We start from the raw sequence: 21,904 nt of genomic DNA on the forward strand, positions 1-21,904 counted from the left end.
TTGTCGCATAAGAAATGGTTTGGGCTTATGCACTATGTGAACGTTCTACATTGCTTGCTTGATTAGTTGTATTTTGCATTTGGCATTTCTATTTACCCCATTTTTGATGGTGACAAAGGGGGAGCGAAATCTCCTCATTTGTTGCATATATTTAGGGGGAGCTCATAGATAGGGGGAGCACCTATCTATAAACTATCTTATTTTTGCTCTTATATAATGGTTGGTTGTCATCATCAAAAAGGGGGAGATTGTTAGCCCTTATGTTTTGATGATGTTCTTACAACCACCATTATCGGTACTAATGGCTTATTGAGTGTAAATGTAGTAAAATCATTTGTCAAGCTCGTTAGTGCCATTAACGGAGGATGGATGGAATATACGCTAAAACGAAGACATCTAAAGGAGGAGGAGGCCAAAAAGATGAAGCAACGTTATTTCAAGAACAACAAAGGCATATAAAAGCTTCATCCGATTCAAGCTATATCAAAGCTCAAGTATATTGCTCTCTATATGAGGATATTAGCTTTCTTTTGTTTTTCTCTCTAGTGCTAGAATGTAGGCAAAGAGTTAATGAGTTTACTTGAAGCTATTGGGAATCACACACACATTTTTAGACTTGTGCTTTTAAGCGTTTTTCACAAAATACTATTTTTCACAAGCATGAGTACCTATCTGCAAAATTCTTTTTCTAAGCAGTTTGTTTTTAGTATTAAAAATATTTTACAAAGTTTCAGAATTTTCAGAGGTCAAATAAATATTTTGGAAATATTTCAACTTGGTCAAATAACCTGATTTCAGAATATGTCAGAAATCGGTCGACCGGTCCGGTCGACCGATCCGATGACCTTTCTTCACTATGTCTCCAGAGTGTCGTCGGTCGACCGATACGGTCGACCGAATTTCTCAACCCTTAATCGGTCGACCGTGCCGGTCGACCGATGAGTCTCTGGATGTTTTGTCAAAACTCCTTAGCTGCTGGCGGTCGACCGATTTTTTCGGTCGGTCGACCGAAGGTATTTTTCGGTCGACCGATATTTTCTTCGGTCAACCGATTTTTGCCTCTGTTCAGCCGCGACTTTTTTAAAACGGTCGTTTGCCTCGAACCATGTGCTTTCACTTGTTAGTGATTGGCACAGTCTGTGATGAGGGTCTGAAGAAGAGATTATTATCTCATTTGGGTAGATTTGTTTTTTGTTTTAAAATGATTTAAACTCTCCTATAAAATCCCCAGACCTCTTCTTCTTCCTCTAAGCCCTAACGTTTGAAAACCAGAGAGCTTTTTCTGTTTCCTGAGAAAATTTTCAAAACTCTGTTTTTCTCTCTGTTTCAAGTGTGATTCACCTCCCAGCTTCAGTATACATTCTCTTTGCTATAAGGGCTGTGTAAAGAGAGGTTCTTGCATTTCTTTCTTCTGCTGTGTGAGTGAGATCTGTGGAGATACTGTTTTGTGGTTTGCTTGTACTGATTTTTAATTGCATATTAGAGCCTTTTGACCCTAATCACCCCCCCCTAGGGTCCAACACTTTTGAGGTCATCTGTTTGGATATCTATATGGTAGGTCATCCCGCACTCAGGCTACATGCTGAGATCGTGATGAGACTAATGAGTCGTGTATACTATTTAGGACACTTGCAAGATAGTCCGTTGTTTTGAGATTATTGATTGTAGCCTGAGACTTGGGCGGATGCCAGATATGAATACGGTCCATCTTTGAGCTATAAGATCAAGATACTTTTCTCTTGAAAGTATACGAGGTTATATGTTGGTATTTATTTTATCGTCCCAGTGACAATGGAAGATATTATAAATACGATATACTGATGTCTTTATTTCTTTTATGTATTACTTTATTTTATTCTTAGGTTAGGATCAATAATTAGTGATTCACAATTTGAGACATATGATATATACATGACAGTTTCCTTATTTGGATTATTTCGCTCGACGTACCAGTCTCGTGTTGTGGGTTTCTAATTGTTGATTTCCTTCAGCATGTTTATTCTTAGTTCGGTATTAATATTTAGATATCTATAATTTGAGACAATGGTATATATATGAGGGTTTCCCTATTTGGATTATTTCACTCGACGTACTACGTCTCGTGTTGTAGGTTTCTAAATATTAATTTTACATAGATACATGGAAAATGATCTAGGTAGATTATGCTTATAGATAGAGCTTCCACTCCATCTAGTAGCCCTTCCCCTGGGGGCAGATGGAGGTGATCTTGCTGTAGCGCTCTGACGTTCTTTATATAGTTCTTTTTATTGTTTCCTCTTCTTTCAGGCAATATAGAGATTCGGAGAGCTGCAAGATGATAAAGTTCTTGCATTGTCATCGTCACATGAGTTATTAGTAGAAGCTCCACAATATATTTTTATGATTTCATTTAGACTTTAGAGTTTTATTTCATATTATAAAGGCAGTGTTCCTTAGTACGACTTCCAGTTTGTTATGGTATTCACTCACCCAAGATATAGTATTTACAAAATAATGCAATGAGAGCCCTATCAACTCTCAAGAGTTCTAGGTATTTGACTCCTTAGTCGAATTTAAAGCCCTTGGTACCTTATCAGGAATAAACCCAAGGCATAATCATAGTCATCAAGACGACACTCTGGTCGACATGAAAGGCGACATGAGTCAACACGATAGATCCTGACCTCCAAGACGAGTCAAATTCTTTACATTGACTCAAGAGGCGGTTATTAGCTGAGACGAGATGATATTCTAACCAGTCAGACAGGCCGACATTCCCGAGTCGACGCAAAAGGCAGATTCAGTCGACCCTTCATAACCGAGATGACTACTCAAGTGTTTGCCTGACCACTTACTCGGCTGTTTACTCGACCAAAAGTTCACTCGATTACCTAGTCAACAAACCACTAGGATGACTCAAAGACTGACGCATCTCTACCAAGAGAATAGGATCAAACTGACTGGTCCCATCAAGACCACATCTCTGACAATTCTCGTGACTTAGTAGCCAGCATGCTCATACTTCACTCACAAGTCGTTACCCGGATATTGCAAAGATGTCTTCTCCCATACCGAAGTGACTTCCCCTCCAGTCACTAGCTGACACCTGTAAAGCGAGAGACGACTCAGTATGACCACATGACTTTTGCCACACTCACAAGTAACTTCCCGAACATCATGGAGACACCATTTCCCATGCTGAAATAACTTCCCCTCTATTTGTAATGACCGTGAAATTTTGATATAAACTAAAATAATTTTCTAATAATTTGAAATATTTAATTATTATTTTTAAAAGAGTATGTATTTTTCTCGATTTTCTATAATTTTCTATGATTTAAAAATCTGATTATATATTTATTTAAATGATTTTGATATTTACAAATTTATTTTGTACGGTAAAAATTTCTGGAATTAATTTGTTGTGTTATCAGTACTGTTACGTATTATTTTAAATAATATGTTGTACAATTAATATTATTACGTAATATTTCGTATAATACTTTGTATTATTAATTACGTATTATTTGTATAATTAATTGTATTATTTTTACTGTTACATATTATCTATCGTATTAGTATAACTAGTACGTTTTACTATGTATATAATTATCCCATAATTATTTGATTTTAAATATAACAAAATATATTTTATTTATTAATTATTCTCGTTTAATTGTACAATATGTGTATATTTCGACTATTTCGTATCAACTGTTGTAATACAACAACATGTACGGTTTTAACTGTAGATAATTATTCCATAATTATTTGATTTAAAATATAAGCAATTATTTTTATTATTAATTATTTTCGTATTTTCCTAAACCCTAGTTTTCTCTTATATATACGTATTTAATCTTTCTCTCTCCTTCCTCTTTTCTTTTTCATGCCGCCAGAGAGCATCATCTCCCTTCTCTCTCCTCTCTCTCGTTCTCTTCTGCGTCGACGTCAAAGCCCGCCACGCAACCCACTGCCGCGAGCTCCGCCCTCACCCCGACCATCGCCTGCTCCCCTTTGCTGTGCTGCGTCTCTCCGACACGCTCCGCCTGCCTTCCCCGCGCCTAGCCCCCTCCATTCCGCGCATCACGCACCTCTCGCAGGCCCCTCCTCTCAAACTTCCGACGCAACCCCCATCTTGCCGCTTCCCGACCTCGTGTCAAGCCGCTCCTTCTCCGCGCATCCCCAAGCTCCTTGGCCGCAGCCTCCTCCTCGACGCCCAAGCCGCCGTCGAACCCGAGCGCCGGCCAAACACTCTCGCCCACCAGTCCCCTCGTCTCCTCCCCCCCAACACCCGCGCTCCTACTCGCCGTGCCACCCGTCACGAGAGTCCTATGCAGGCCGCGCTCTGCCGACCTCCCCCCGAGCTCCAGCCCTCCACCGCCGCGAGCTCTCCTCTCTGACCCCGAACAACCCACAGTCGCCCAAGTCCCAGCGCAGCTACGCCTCCGCGCCACGTCGGCTGTAGCCACACCACCAAGCAGCCCATGCAGCCTCCGACGGGCCGCCTCCGAACGCGTCCAAAACTCCAGTCGCGACCACGCGCTTGCCGACGTCGACACGTTCGACGAATACGCCGAGGCAAGATCTCACATCTCCATATTTTCTCGCTTTACAAATATTATCGATTAAATAATTTAATTAGATATGATAATGTCGGTAATGTGCATATTGTGAATATTTGATGTGGAATGTTGATAAATAGTATTAAATATTATTTTAGAAATAATAATGAGATATTTTGTGGTAATTATGTCGGAGAATTTAACGAGCATGAAATGATGAGTATATGTGTTGTAAATAGATTTTGTGAGACATTAATAATTTTGTATATTTATATCTAAATATTTTTAGACATGAAATGACAAGTTATGAGTTAAAATTAGAATTTATAAAATTTTATCGAAAGGAAATTAATTAAGGGAAATTTATAAAATAGGAAAATATTACTTTTCATGCAGAAAGGAATTAATATATATATTACATAAATATTTTTGTTTTAAATTAGTTATTATGAGAAATAGTTTTAAAGAATAATTTTGGAAAAAAATATTTAGTATTTATGATAGTATGACTGATCGCCGTAGAGCGTAACATTTCATGTGCAAAACGATATCGGTTTCTAGTTTCCTTCCTACCGTATTGTTATATTAGAGAATACGTAAGTACGGATAATTTGTATGAGAAGTTCGGACATCCCAGTGGTAAGATAATAATGAAGCCTCCTCATGTTTTACATTAATGCTGTAGTATTTTCTTTATGCATTTCATGTTCATTACAATTCTCTTTCTGCTTCATAAGCCTGCGTAATCATGTTTAATATGCCTTACTATTTTTATGATCTGTTGATGTGTTGAGAACCTTAGTAGTTCATGACTTAGTGACCTTGTGCGTCATGAACAGACTTAGTGACATGTGTTAGTTTGTTGACTGAGTTAAGGTGGTGAACCCGAGTTTAAAAGGGATTATGATTGTTGACTTAGAAAACGAAAAGAGTTGGGATGAGAAATTCTTGGTTCATGTGATCGGATGAGGATGTTTATGTATTTCCAGGCTCGCTCCAGCGATATTCCTGTGTAGCGCTGGGGTGGGTCTGAGGAGATGTGATATTGTGATTGTTGATTATTTTCAGGCTCGCATCAACGATATTCCTGTGTAGCGTTGGGGTAGGTCTGAGGAGATGTGATATTGTGATTGTTGATTATTTCCAAGCTCGCACCAATGATATTCTTGTGTAGCGTTGGGGTAGATCTGAGGTGCAGTGATATGTGATTGCTGATTATTTCTAGGCTCGCACCAGCGATATTCCTGTGTAGCGCCGGCGTGGGTCTGAGGGGGGCAGTGAACCGTTACGTGTGGATGATTTGTGAACAACTGGTTATTCGTGAATATGAGTTTTGACTATATGTGAGAGGTAGACCAGTGACTTGTTATAGGATGGTTAGCTACATGACTTTGTTGTTTAAATGTTTATGGGTTATCGTGAGATGTGAACCAGTTATATTTCTTTCCATACCTAGATTAGGATTAATATTTAATTATCTACAATTTGAGACATATGGTATATACATGAGGGTTTCCTTGTTTGGATTATTTCGCTCGACGTACTATGTCTCGAGTTGTAGATTTTTAAGTATTAATTCTATCTAGGGGTATGTCCTTGTTACTCGGATGATTATGGATTCTTATGATCGTTATACTCTAGTGATGGATTGCATCTAGCTTGTTAGTATTCCAGCTGCATGTTTCTATTTATTGTTATTGTTATTGCATTGGTCATTCGACCGTTCCTATTCTCTTTGTGGGATCTTGCGGTGTGCCATGCACCCTGACGTACACCTATTTTCTCTGGTGTACGTCAGATTTAGGAGACGGACAACCTCAGTTCGGAATCATGCAAGAGCCAGAGGATTCTCAGTAGGGGTGCCTTGCAGGTGGAGTGGAAGAACAAACCGAAGCCTAGACGTGTTTTCCTTTCTGTAGTAGCTGATGAACATTAGAACTCGTTATCTTTTTATTCTTTAGTTAATGTTGGATTTTCGTATTTTTGACAGTATTTTCTTTTATTATGGACTATGTATTTTATTTCTATCTGAACCTGTTTTGTAATAAGGGCATGTTTGACCTATATTTTTATGTCTGGGATGATTTACTACGGATGATATGTTTATTTCTTAATCTAGATTGTCTTTATATTCTTGCTATTGTGATCGGGGACCTGTGATTGAGATTTACGTATTTGACGCTTAGCGTATTTGGTTGAGAAGAAAAGAAAATAATAATAATAATAGTGTATATTTCTTCTCAATCTAATACGTCGCGGACTTGTTCACGTTTCGATTCCTGGGTATTTTGGGAAGCGGGGCGTGACAGGTTTTTTTTGGCCCATGCAGGTCACGGTCCTGAGTCTTCACTAGTAAGAATATAGTAGATAATTTAGATGAATATCATATTTCATCCGTAAGACTATGATTAAGTTCTTATACTATTATCTTAATAACTATGTTTTAACTCCTATTATCTAATATATTGTTTTGATATTAACCCTAGTTCTTTGATCCTCGTTTTCCTTCAGAACCATGGTGGGTACTCGCGGTTTTAGTAACCCGTCTAGTAGCAGTGTCCCACAGCCCGAAGTGGATCCAAACTAACTTCTGGCGATGATTCAGATATTGGTCACCAATTAGCCGCACTTGGTGGGACAGCTTCACAGGGAGCCGCAGCACCAGCCTCCCCCTCTCGCAGAGTCGAGAGTTTTGATATATGCGGCCTCCTTCCTTTTCTGGTGCCGAGGGACCTTTAGCAGCAGAGGAGTTTCTCAAGGTCACTGAGACTATTCTCACGGTGACCCGCATCCCCCTTGCTCAATGGGTGGACCTCATGGATATTCAGCTCACCGACACCGCTCGGATTTGGTGGACTGCAGAGAAGACTCATCTGGAGAGGCCCATCCTGTGGGAGACGTTCACCGAGCGCTTCAACAGGAAATACTTTCCTCAGTCAGCTCGGGATGAACTCCTACGTAGATTTGTGGAGCTTAAGCAAGGAGGACGAACAGTTGATGAGTACGAGACCGAGTTTTCTTCTTTGAGTCGATATGCTCCACTTGGTGACAGACTCCACTATCAGGAGGCATCAGTTTCAGAAGGGCCTGGATAAGTATATCAGGTTTGCCCTGGCTGGTAGAGCACTTGCGACGCATGATGCAGTACTGGATGCAGCACGTGAGATTGAGAGCGTGTAGAAGGAACCTGAAGACTCTCACGTGATTCAGAGCAGGACACCAGCAGCTCCGACCCAGAATGTCGAGCGTCCCCCTCCGAGACAGCAGCAGCAGAACCCGCAGAGGCAGCAGTATTCTCAGCGTCAGCCATTTCATCAGGCTCACCCTTATCAGCATCCTGAAGTGCAATCTCAGAGCCAGTCTTTGGTGAGGTGTTCTTTTTGTAGATACCCTGGGCATACCGAACAGGAGTGTCGCAGGCATCATCATCTGTGCTATGCTTGTGGATCCTCCGACCATATCAGTCGAGACTGTCCACAGCGATAGCAGGCCCGCTTGCCCCCACCTCCAGTTCAAGCAGCTCTTCCAGCTCCACCTCGATCAGACTCAGCAGCTCTAGCTCAGTACGGACCTTATCCTCGAGCAGAGCCTCTTCCTCCACAGGAACAGGTTTATCGGGAAGCACAAGGGCAGCAACCGCATCGACAAGTGTTTATGATGTCAGCCGTGGAAGCAGAGGCGAACAACCAAGTTATCACTGGTAAGAATAGTTTATTCTTAGTTTTATTTGCGTATGAACTTTCTTATTTCGCATTGCCTTATGATATAATGATAGGATTTATTTATGAGTGCTAGTTTAGATGTATTTTCCTTCTATACTAGATGAGGTTCTTGTTTCTTCCATTCTTGCTTTATCACCCTTGACTCTGGAGCTTCTCATTGTTTCTTGTCTCGTTGATTTGCGAGTACCTACTCTCGTTTCATATCTCTGTCATTGGGTTTAATTCCGAGGACGAAATTTATTTTAAGGGGAGTAGGATGTAATGATCGTGAAATTTTGATATAAACTAAAATAATTTTCTGATAATTTGAAATATTTAATTATTATTTTTAAAAGAGTATTTATATTTTTCTCGATTTTCTACAATTTTCTATGATTTAAAAATCTGATTATATATTTATTTAAATGATTTTGATATTTACAAATTTATTTAGTGCGGTAAAAATATCTGGAATTAATTTGTTGTGTTATCGGTACTATTACATATTATTTTAAATAATATGTTGTACAATTAACATTATTACGTAATATTTTGTATAATACTTTGTATTATTAATTACGTGTTATTTGTATAATTAGTTGTATTATTTCTATTGTTACATATTATCTGTCGTATTAGTATAACTAGTACATTTTATTATGTATATAATTATCCCATAATTATTTGATTTTAAATATAACTAAATATATTTTATTTATTAATTATTCTCGTTTAATTGTACAATATGTGTATATTTTGACTATTTCGTATCAACTGTTGTAATACTACAACATGTACGTTTTTAACTATAGATAATTATTCCATAATTATTTGATTTAAAATATAAGCAATTATTTTTATTATTAATTATTTTCGTATTTTCCTAAACTCTAGTTTTCTCTTATATATATGTATTTAATCTTTCTCTCTCCTTCCTCTTTTCCACTGGAGAGGAAGAATTTTATATTCTATCTCCGAACCTTCTCCTGGGGCAGAAGTGAACCCGACACTGGAAAGGAAGAATTTTATATTCTATCTCCGGTTGCAAAAGAAAGTCAAAGTGGGATTTTTATTTTGAGAATCTATGAGGTAAAACTAAGAATGAGATCTCCACTCTGAGAATCAAAAAATTCTGATAACCCTAACTTTTATAGGATTGGTTACCTGACTTGAAGACGAGTTTTCGACTTCAACCCTAACTTTTATAGGATTGACTGAAGGGGAAAGGGATGAGAGTTTTTCATTTATCGAAAAGAAATCCCGGCTTGGGCCACAACCGTTTGATGGTTTTGACCAAGAGGAGGTACTGAGATGACCCTAACTTTTATATGGTTGGTCATTCAATTGGGGTGGAGGTCTTTCGTTTATCGAAAGCAAAGAATCCAACTTAAAAGTGGGTCTCTTGTTCATTGAAGGAATCGAGAGGAGATTTTGGTTGTGGTTGTGGTCCTAACTATAGGAAGGTTTGACCAAATGAACAGTGAGAGTGGGAGTACAAATTATAGTGGGAGTGTTGATTCGTACGAATCACTCGAATGGAGTTCTTAGTGTTAAGTGGTAAATATTTAACACGAAGGGGTTTGACAATTATCACTGTCCAGGAAATTAAAATTCCAAGCACTATATCTAGACTCTAACCATGGAGTGTTGAGCGCACAGACGTAGCGGGAGTTTGAGTGGAGTAAACCGGAGAGAATTTTAGCGGACCCACCGTCAATTAATTTAATCAGTGAGGGATTTTGTGGTGGAATAGTGTAAATTGACAACAACAGTGGGAGTTTCGTGAGGGAATATTATAGCCAATCTAGCTGATCTCGGGTTATCCTTAAGAACACCCTATACAGTATTCTCTAAGAACTTCCCATTTTAGTGAGTTATCCTGAGCGTACTAAGGATAGTACTTTTTTAGGAATTTCCCATTTATTGGCATCATGATCTTGTCACCATCTTGGGTGACCAAACGGTATACGCCATTGGAGTAGACCGTTTCTATCACAAATGGTCCTTCCCATTTGGGTTGAAACTTGTCTTTCTTCTTTGAGTTGAGTATCATTGGCTGTCAGATGGTGAGAACCAAGTCTCCTTCTTTAAAGCTTCGTTGCATGACTCTTTTGTTGAAAGCACGAGAAATTCTGGCTTGGTAAAACTCAATTTGCTGTTGAGCTTCCAAACACTTCTCGTCCAACATATCAAGTTCTTCGAGCTGTTTTTATGTTGTTCCTTTGTCGTCATCTTTATCGCGAGAGCAATACGGAGTGATGGAATTTGGATTTCCAAGGGAAGAACCACCTTGCATCCATATATTAGTGAGTACGGAGTCGCCCCAGTAGGCGTGCAGATTGTAGTACGATAGGCCCAAAGGGCTTCGCCAAGTTTATCATCCCAGTCTCGCTTGTTGGTTCTCATAAGCTTTGATAAAATATTTATGATTATCTTGTTGAATGCCTCAACCAATCCATTTGTCGTGGGATTGTATGCCGTCAATGAGACATCTTTAATTCTTAAATTCCCACAAAATTTGATGAAGGCGTTGCTTACAAACTGAGGACCGTTATCGTGTACGATTCGTCTCAGAAATCCATATCGATAGATGATATGATGTTTGATGAATCTGACAACATTGCTAGTCTTTACTTCTTTTAGTGGAATTGCTTCAGTCCATTTTGAAAAATAATCGGTGATTGCCAAAATAAAATGGTCACCTTTTACTGACGTGGGGAAGATAGGACCGACGATATCCATTTCTCATGTTTCGAATGGCCATGAAGTGGCTGATAGGTGTTGGTGTTCCGGGTTGATGCATGTAATTTGCGTGTATTTGACACGTGTGGTACCGTCGGGCGTAGTCAACCGCATCCTTGACTATGGTTGGCCAATAATACCCCATTCTTCTGAGACGATCGCAAAGCTTGGGACCGGGTTGATGTGCACCACAAGTTCCGTCATGAGCTTCTTTGATAGTTTCTTCCGCTTCTTTTGTTGAGAGGCATTGAAGCAGTAATCCGTCATATGCGAGTCGATACAATGTTCGGGTTGTTGAGTTGTAATAGAATCTTGGTGCCCTTCGTCACACCGAGTCTCTTTCTTTTACATCTTACGATAAAATTCCATGCACGACGTAGTCGATAATAGGGAATCGCCAATCTTGAGGTTCGAGTTCAATCTTGGCTGTGTACGCCTCTTTGATTTCCAAAGCGCATTCCGACACAAAAAGTTGATGAGTTTTGATGGTAACCCATTGTTCGGTGTCGGGAGGTTGCGCCAAAGATACTGCTAATGCTACCAATACATCTGCATACGCGTTTTGGAGATGTGGAATGTATTCGATGAAGAATTCCTCAAATGAACCTACCATCTCAATGGCCACCTTGTGGTACGGTATCAAGTCTTGATTCCTGACTTCATACTCTCCTCGAATTTGATTGACTATTAATTGAGAATCACCAAAAACTTCAAGATATTTGACCCCTAGCTCTTTGGCAAAGCTAAGTTCGATAAGCAGTGCGTTGTATTCGACTACATTGTTGGAGCATTTTCCTATCAATAAGTAAGCTCGCGGTATCACGTGCTTCTCCGGGGAGACTAGGACGACTCCGACTCCTGTTGAGATCTTAGAATTACCAAGAGCGCTAGCCGTGTTGGTTGCTCGGGAAGCACCGTCGAAGTACAATTGCCAAATGTGTTGATGAGAAGTAACATTGACCTCATGGGTTTCTTCTGGTGAATCTTCATACAATTCAGCTACATCAGTTGTAGGGTTAGCTGCCAAGAGATCGCAAATTGCATGTCCTTTGACTGACTTCTTTTGTTTGAAGTGCAAATCGTACTGGGACAGGAGTAGGGCCCATTTTGCTAATCTCCAATTCATAGAGGCCGGTTGCATCATGAATACCCGAACTGGGTTAACGTTTGAAATGACATAGATTGTCTGTCCAACGAGATAGTGCCGCATCTTTTGGATGGCGAGCACCAAAGCGAGGCATTCCTTCTCAATCATTGGATATCGAAACTCAACACCTACCAAAGTGTAGCTTAAGTAATAGATGGCCTGTTCGTGACCGTTGTCATCGTCTTGTGCTAGCAAAGCACTTAACGAGTGGTTCATTGCCTTAATATAAATCAAGAACGGTTTACCTGATTACGGTGCCACGAGAACAGGAGGATTTGCTAGATATGTTTTGATATCCTCGAATACCTTTTAACAAGCGTCATCCCAAATGAACGACACACCCTTCTTGGTGAGTTTGGAAAACGGTTAGCATTTCCCGGATAGATTCGAGATAAAACGACGAATATAGGGTAGCCGCCCTTGTAATCCTCTGAGTTTTTTAAGGTTCCTCAGGGGTTGTAATTCGTTTATTGCTTTTACTTTGTCGGGGTCAATACGGATACCCTTCATGGTGACGACGAATCCCAGAAACTTACCGCTGGACATTCCAAGGAAAGACTTAGTGAGGTTAATCTTTAACTGGTGAGTCCGCATGAGATTGAACCTCGTCCTCAAATCTCTGATATGGTCATTTTTATTACGACTCTTCACGATTAGGTCATCGACATAACATTCGACATTTTTCCGAAGGTGTTCTTGGAAAATTTTTGACATCGCTCGTTGATAGGTTGCGCCTGCGTTTTTTAATCCGAAAGGCATAACCGTGTAGCAGAAGACCCCGAGAGGAGTTCTGAATGCGGTGTGTTTTTCGTCATTCGGATACATCTTTATTTGATTGTAACCCAAAAATTCATCCATAAAGGACATTCTCTCAAATCCGCACGTGTTATCGATAACAACATCCGTAATTAGAAGTAGAAAATCGTCCTTTGGGAAAGCTGTGTTCAATTCTCTGAAGTCGATACAGATCCTGATTTTCCTATTTTTTTGAGGACCAGTACGATATTTGCCAGCCAATCGGGATGTTGCTCTTCTCTGATAAAACTAGAGTCAATCAATTTCTTGACTTCTGCCTCAATTGCCTCCATAATTTGCGGACGAAACTGTCTCTACGCCTGTTTGACGGGTTTGGCATCCGATTTGATGTTGAGGCGGTGTATTGCTATGTTTGGATCAAGTCTTGGCATATCCTCGTAATTCCAAGCGAAGACGTCTATGTACTCCTTAATGAGGGTGATCAGTTCTTCCTTCTCGTCTAGTGGAAGACTATCACTGACGAATATAGGTTTCGGATTCTCTTCGTTTCCTATATTTATCTGGACTACTTTGTCTTCGGTGGGTGGTTCCCTTTGCTCGAAACGATCCCCGTACTAAATATTCAGATGATGAATCCCTTTGCTCGAAACGATCCCCGTACTAAATATTCAGATGATGAATCCACGGGTCTTCCCAAGTGGGCAATTGATCGTCTTCTTCCATTGTGGCAGGATCGACCGTGGCCATATTTGACATCAAGCTTTTGAATATTTCCCCAATACTAACATCGGAATCCCAATTGGAAGAATCAGATGAATATTCGTCCTTATTTGCTAATTGATTGAGGACTTGCCAGCAACATTCTTCATCGGATAAAGAAGCGTAGCCAAGGCCCCTTTTATAGCCATAGTAATTGTCGGGTTTTCCTTTCGGTACATAGGCCAGACGAGGTGGGACTCGTGGGCCTCGACCAAAACAAAGACCCTCTTCAAGCGCAAAATTATATCCCCATTTCTTCATTAAATCACGCGATTGTTGACTATACTTGGAGAGATGAGGTCCGGGTTTCTCTTCGTCGTTATTTTCCTTTAAAAATGGATTTGACGATGGGAACGTCTTTCCTTTGCCAAAAACTAACTCTTTTTCACCCCCTGCCTTGGCAGGAATAATGAGGGTTATTCCAAATGAGTCTTGAACATGCTTCGATGTTAAACAGGATGACTGAAGAGGCATGTGTATGTCAGGGTTCTCGTATAATTCCTGCATTACATCTTCCAGACACGGAGAATACTCTAAGTCATCATTTATTACTTCTTTGGCAAGTTGTCAATTATAGCTATCGTCTGACAATTCACTACTGTCGGGACTGATTACAAAGGGTACAATGTCATTTAGTACAAAACCGTCATGTAATCAAACCTAGCTTCGGCATCAGCTTCCTCTCCGCTATCCGTGCCTTAGGCCGATGATTCCATGTTGGATTCAGCACCGTACAGAAGGGAGTCAGTAAAGTAATTTTTCAATCCCTTAAACGATTGTTTATCCATGACCACCGTCCTTATCTCATTATTAGCATCTACATATTTTAGACATTGATGGAGAGTGGAGGGGACGATAAGATTACCATGGATCCAGGATCGTCCCAATAGTAGATTATAGGAGGTTTCCGCGTCAATCACATAGCACGTGACTTTGGACTTTAAATCCCCAAATTGGCATTTTACCTGGATTTTACCCAATGGCCTAGACCCACTGGTATTGAATCTGAAGATGATGGTGCCTGTCGAGGAATCTGCTTGCGGGGATCCCAAGATTGTACATCAGTCGGAACGACATGATGCTAACAACGGAACCCGGATCGACTTAGATCTGGTTAACGACGCTGGAGCCAATGTACCCGGTGAAGTATAAGGGCCTATCATGCTTTGAGTTTCTAACTTGCATATCATCTTTGGTGAACGTTATGCAAGGGAATTGTTGAGCCGTCATGTCACAATGTTGAATTGGGAGTTTCGGATCTTTAGGAGCTGGTTTGATGTGAGTGACAAACACGTCGGCATCGGCCAGGGCTTCTTTCAAGGCTTCTCTCGTGTCTTTAGAGAGAGACAACAATTTATACAAAGTTATTCTTGCTGGGATGTTGGCTAGCTGAGTCATAATGTCAAAGCGGTATGGTGTGCTTAACTTCCCCGGTTTATCTCTCCCAATCGGGTGATTGAATCGAGACTGCTTTGGGTTCTGGGCCTCCTGGTGTTGGGGTTCTTTTCCTTTTTGTTTACTAGCCGGTTGTTGCTGAGATTTTGCTACGGGTGCAGGGGGGTTGTAGCCACCCCCAGCTTAGCCAAAATCTTAACATTTGGGTTAGAGGCTTCAGGATACTTGTAGTGGTACTCGTTCCCACCTCTAGTAGCGAACACTTCTTGTTCGTCGTCAGAAAATGATAAAGTCAGGATACTTTCTTCATCTTTTTCAGGAATTGCCGTGGCGGGACAACAGGATTTGCCCTTGTTTTTGGACTTCTTCTTAGATGAGGAACCTGCCCATTGCTCATCATTGAGCAAATCCTTGTTTTTGGACTTCTTCTTAGATGAGGAACCTGCCCATTGCTCATCATTGAGCAAATCTGGATGGACCCAAAGAATTTTCTTCTTCTTAGATGAGGAACCTGCCCATTGCTCATCATTGAGCAAATCTGGATGGACCCAAAGAATTTTTCCGTTAGAAATTGTGTGCTGCACAAGTCCCTTCTGTCGTTGTCCATGGAGATCATCGTTAATAGTTTTCACCTTTACTTTTGGTACAAGCTCTGGTTGGAACCATGACATAGGGACCGATCCAAAGCTGATAGAAACCGTATTTGCGCCGACTTTCTTTTCCTTAGGCTACTTTGGAGTGATAATACCCACATCGATTAGGGCTTGAATTTTGTCTTTGAGAGCGTAGCACGTCGTTGTGGGATGGTGGATTGTTCTGTGGAACACACTACTCATGGGTCCGTAGTTTTGTTAGCTCCCTCATGATCAGTGATTGGGGGTAACTTAATTTTATCGTTCTCCAACAAGTATTTAAAAATACCGGGAACCTCATCTTCCTTGTAAGAATATTCTTTTGGGAATTTTGGCTCAGTAGTCTTCTGTTTCCTTGGAGGCCGTTGTTGCCATTGGGGTGTTTGTTGGCGTGGCGTTTGTTATTGCGACTACTGTTAGGGTTGCAATTAGAATGTCTGATTTGCATCCTCTACATTTGCCTGCGACTTACCTTTACCATGGGGGGTGAAGTACTATTTCGAGGCATTATTGGGTGGCTAACCCCTTTTAGTTTTATTCCTCTTAAGGAAGCGTTCAGCTTGCTCCCCTTGTACCTTTAACTCTTTCCATGTTTTGGATGGTGTCATGCCCATAACTTCTAATACGTCCAAAGAAAGATTGTTGTGGCACGTTTGGAGAATAAATTCTTCCGTGACCGAATCTCGACAGTTCATCACCTTATTCCGAAAACGTTTAACGAAGTTCTCAACTAGTTCTCCGTCTTTCTACTTCTTATCAAATAGTGTTCCAATCGACACTTTAGTGTCATCATCGAAAAAGTTAGCGAGAATCATAGTCTCCATATCATCCTAGCTATTGATACTTCTTGGCTTGAGTCGGTGGTACCAATCAAAGGCGGCTGCGCGAAGAGTTCCCACAAATAATCGTACCATCAGAGGTTCATTGCCGGAAATGACCCCCAGGTGAGACTTAAAATAAATTAAGTATTGGGTGGGTGAACCTCTTCCGTTGAATGACGTGAAGTTAATCAGGTTGAACTTTTTTGGGTACGGAATTGATTCCCATTCTCTCGGATAAGGACGTGGAATACCGGTCTTCTTTACCTTTTGAGCAAACATTAAAACATTAATCTTGCTTTCGAGGTCTTTCATCTTGAGTCCTTCACTCGCATCTTTCTTTGAATGATCTTGGGGAGAAATGACATAGTCCTCTTTTGCATTGTTATTACCCAAGGGACCACCCCCAGTATTGTTGTCAATAAGAGGGGCGTCGATGTGGATATTCTCGTCTACTTCTCGATGACTATCAACTTGGTTAGGATTATTACGTCGGCTGGACTCTCCTTGCTGATTCGTCAACGCTATAACTTGTTGGGTGTGCATATCTCTCATCTCCTGCATAGTCATCTCCATTTCAAATTTGAAGTTCTCTTTTTGCTTGGCTAGAGCATCCTCTAGAATTTTAGTTATTTATTCTGTGATGATCATAAATGACTCATAGGATTGTCCCGCGCTAGATGCCGTATCATCGGAAGCCAACACAGAGCAAGCATCTGAAGTCTCGTCTTCTGAGAACTGTGACCTCCTGGATCTTGGTTTGACAGTTCCAGACCGTAGCCAAGTCATGCACTGTTATACTTCTGTAAACGTGTTGCCTTCTCTTTACCAGTCATGTTGGCGGATACTTCTGGAAATTCATTGTCTTGAACAATCAGTCTTCTTTTACGGAAACGCCTTGACTTGGGTCTTGACATTTGGGTAGAAAGTCTTTCAAATACTAAGACCCTTTGTGGAGTGGTTTCGGGGCAGTTACATTCTGATAATACTACCTTGATGAGCTTGGTGCATGGACAGTGGGAATCCATTTCCCATGTATTTCTCTTTTGAAATTTGTGTGTACCCCCAGCCTGATAGTACAACTTATCGATGTGATCATCGAAGCAACTTATCATGTGGGTATGATTTTTCCAGTTTAACGTGGTCATTTTCTGATGAATACGCTTCTTTTTGAGGATATAACGCTTCATTGGTGTTCCCAAGAGTCACTCGTTCAAAACCACGCCTTTGTGAGCGTGAGGCTCTAGCGAGGTCTTGGACTTCAACTCGCAATCCAAGACGAGCGGTTACAGGTACCTTTGACTTGTTGGGAAGACACGTACGACCCCCAGTATGACGAGTAGTTTGGGATTCCTTTGCCAGACCCAAGCGTTCTTTAATTACAGTTTTGACTCGGTCTTTGTTTAGATGATCGAGACGATCTGTAATCTTCATTTTGAACCCGGATAAGTCCATGCCATCATGAAGCTTCAAGGGAGGTGTGGAACTTGTTGTGATGGGAACAGGGGCCATTGGAGGCCCAAAAGGGACTACAGGAGGTGAAATAGGAGCAAAATAGGGCTCAGTGGCTCGGAGGTGGCGCGAGCCACCATTTGGTGACTCGGCCATGGCTGAGAGTGACTCGGCGTTGGCCGAGTCGGCATTTAGTGACTCGGCCTTGGCCGAGCCGTTAAGTGGTGACTCGGCCCTGACCGAGTCAGTAAAAGGTGACTCGACCCTGACCGAGTCATTACATAGCAGTCTCTTTTTTTCGACGTTTTCGGACGTCTTTTTACCCTTTTTCTCCATACTTTGTGTAGTTTTGATGGTTTTTGGGCCACCTCTTCTTTCTGTAGTTTCTTGGCTTCCTGCATAAGGATTCTTGCATGCGCAAGCAATGCACGGTGTTTCTGCATGCGTTCCTCAAGGGTTGAACGGGTCCTTTTGACATGGACCCACTCGTCCGTTGCTGGTTTGAAGGAAAAAATACTCACTTGCTGTCATGGTGTTTGACACTTCCTAAACCTCAGGTCTACGTCATAACGGATCCCGTTAACCGGCTCCAATACCTTGGCGAGTTGGCGTGCAAGGCTTTGGCGTTGTCTTTGACGTGCCCTCTTGGATAGAGTTGGCGTGCCTTCAGCAGTAAGCTTCTTGACCAAGGAGGGAGTTAGATATAAAGATCCCACTTCTTCAGGTATCATAGGAGCATTGGGAGATGCAACTGCAACAGTGATGGGGCAGAGGTCATCATCTTGGGTCTTCAAATCTGAAGACCATCGAACTTTCCTTGTGGAAGAGATCTTCTTGCTCTTTCGAAAAGGAGTGTTTGACCTTGGTATTTGCCATCCAAAAGATGCGACACTACCTAGTTGGCCAAACCATCCATGTTATTTCCCGGATGAACCCCATCCGAGTCTTCATGACGCAGCCTGCGGCTTTAAACTGGCGTTTGGCCAGATGGGCACTCCTACTATCTCAGTACGACATTCACTTCATGCCATAGAAGTCAGTCAAAGGACAGGCTATCTGTGATCTTATGGCTAGTCATCTGCTAGGGGCAAAAACTAACCTATTCGAGGATTTGCCAGATGAACCCCCCGAAGTCAACACGACCTCCCTTGTGGAAGCCTGGCAGATGTTCTTTGACGGCACGTCTCGCGTCGGCACGAGCGGATCTATCGTTGCAGGAGTGGGGGAGGTCCTCACTTCTCCACATAACCACATACTACCCTGAGCCTTTTCTCTAACGGAGCCATGCATTAATAACGTGGCTGAGTATAATGTGCTACTCATTGGACTCGAGTTGGCAAGAGAGTTAGAGATAAAGCATCTCGAAGCCTACGGCGACTCGCAGCTAATTGTCAAGCAAATGATAGGAGAATACAAAGTTAGAAATGACGACCTGATCCCGCTTCACAAAGCAGCTACCAAGCTAGTGGAGTCATTCGAAAGTTTCCACATCGAGCATGTGCTTCGTTCCAAGAACACACACGCGGATGCCCTCGCATCCTTGGCGGCTAACTTGCCCCAGCCACTAGAAATGACTCAATGGGTCACTGTGGCAAGCCGAAGACTCTTTCGACCAAAGGACGTTCTAGAAGCGAACGCCACTCACCAAATTTTGGATCAGCCCAACCAGAAAGATTGGCGTCTCTTGATCATCGATTACGTCCTGTACGGCATGCTGCCCGAAGACGCCGACGTACCTCAAGGTTCTACTACGATTCGACCACAAAGACATTGTATCGAAGGTCGTATGACGGCTTGTTACTTTGATGTCTTTCAAAGATAGAAGCACAAGAAGCTTTGCGTGAAGCCCATGATGGCACTTGCAGAGCTCACCAGCCCGGACCCAAGTTTTGGGATCGATTACGGAGAACAGGCTATTTTTGGCCTGGGATGGTTAGCGACACGGTTTCTTACGCAAAGCGTTACCACACGTGCCAAATCCACGCCAACTATATGCATCGACCTCCTGAAGACCTACATCCGACAGCGGCGTCATGGCCCTTCGAGGCGTAGGGGATGGACATCGTCGGACCAATATCCCCACCGTCAGCAAGAGGTCATCGCTTCATCCTCGCGATTACCGACTACTTCTCTAAATAGGCCGGAGCCATCCCTTTAAGAGAAGTCAAAACCAATGATGTGATTAAGTTTATCAAGCATCATGTCATATACCGATACGGGGTACCTCGGCGTATCATTCATGACAACGGCACATAATTCGTTAGTCATGCGTTCACCCAATTTTATGACAAGTTCCGGATGTAGAACCTTTCCTCTACAGCCTACAACCCTTCGGCGAATGGTTTGGCCGAGGCCTTCAACAAAACGATCGTTAAGATCTTAACCAAGCTGACTTCCAATAGCAAGCGCGATTGGAACGAGAAGCTGGGCGAGAGCTTATGGACGTATCACACAACGGTTCGTACACCGACCGACAACACGCCTTATTCGTTGGTATATGGCTGTAAGGCCGTGTTACCATTAGAGATTCAAATTCCATCCCTCCGCGTCGCCCTAGCTACAGGGATGACAACTGAGGATAATTATCAACGACGCCTCGCAGAACTTGAAGCATTGGATGACAGGCGGATTGAAGCTCAACAACACATTGAGTTCTAGCAAGCCCGAATGGCTAAGGCTTTCGACAAGAAAGTCAAGCGTCAATCGTTTAAGGAGGGAGAATTGGTGCTCGTCATTCGACGACCGATGATTCTCACTTCTAAGAAGAAGAGCAAATTTTAGCCCAAATGGGAAGGACCGTTCATAGTAGAGACAGTCTATTCGAATGGGGCTTAACGTCTCGCCAAACTGAATGACGACAAGATCATGATGCCTATCAACGACAAGTTCTTGAAGAAGTACTACCCTTAGTCCTCCACCAAACTCCCACGAGTGCATGAGTCTAAACTGGTCCTCACTCCCTCCAACTGGTACACGAGGCTAAACTGTTCCTACTTCACATACTCCGACGAGAAACCCTATACAAGACGCTACATACAGTGTTCTTAAGTGTGACCTAGATCGCCACTTGGTCCAACCTTCCTACAGTTAGGACCAAAATTAACTATCAAGTTAATCTTTACCTCTGATGGTCTCCCCTAAAATTTCACTTACCAATCCTCTCCAATAGGATGGTGAGCCCACAAAGTCGCTCGCATCGCGACCAACAATCCTGTCATGTTAACCCCACCTCTAACAAAATCAACTTACCAATCCCCTCTAATGGGATGATAAGTCCTCCTAGTTGCCTCGATCACAACAAAATTCTATCATGTTAATGATCACCTCTGATGGCTGGCCCCGTTATTCCCACGAGTAACACGACCTAAGTAGTAACCTACCATGCGACATGTTGCTACTTCGGTCAATAGTCACACTCCTACGTCCCTGAACTACCTAACCTATTTCGGGTATGCTAATATTCTCTTAGAATAACCGATGGGTAGCAGGCTACGATACGACGGCTCCTACAGCAATCAATCGTCACATTCCTACATCCCTGAACGATTCGATTATCATTTACGTCGTTGTCCTCAGGGACGGCGATAATTACAAAAGGCGGCTTATTAGGCGACACGCTCCAACCGCCCCCTCAAACAGTAACTCGCCAAATAGCAAGTCATTGTTGGGGTCTTAAGCTGGTCGCCTACACAAGTAACCGCTCGTTGTTTCAAGCTAAGTGTTACCCTCTCGGGTTAGCCTGAGCTACGACGCGAAAGTCGGGGTTAAACCGACCCCACGCTGCGAACAACCAAAAGCAGAAGAGGGTCCTAGCGACTAAGTCTAAGACAGACTCGTCGAAGGCTCGCCACGCTGTGAAAAATGGTATAGCTGACTCGACTCGAACGACAAACAGCGTACACGAGTCCAACACGATGGCTATCAAGGACTAACCAATAGCCCTAAGCACAGATCAAAC

This window comes from Asparagus officinalis, chromosome 10 (assembly GCF_001876935.1).
Source record: "Asparagus officinalis chromosome 10, Aspof.V1, whole genome shotgun sequence".
Classification (NCBI taxonomy): Eukaryota; Viridiplantae; Streptophyta; class Magnoliopsida; order Asparagales; family Asparagaceae; genus Asparagus; species Asparagus officinalis.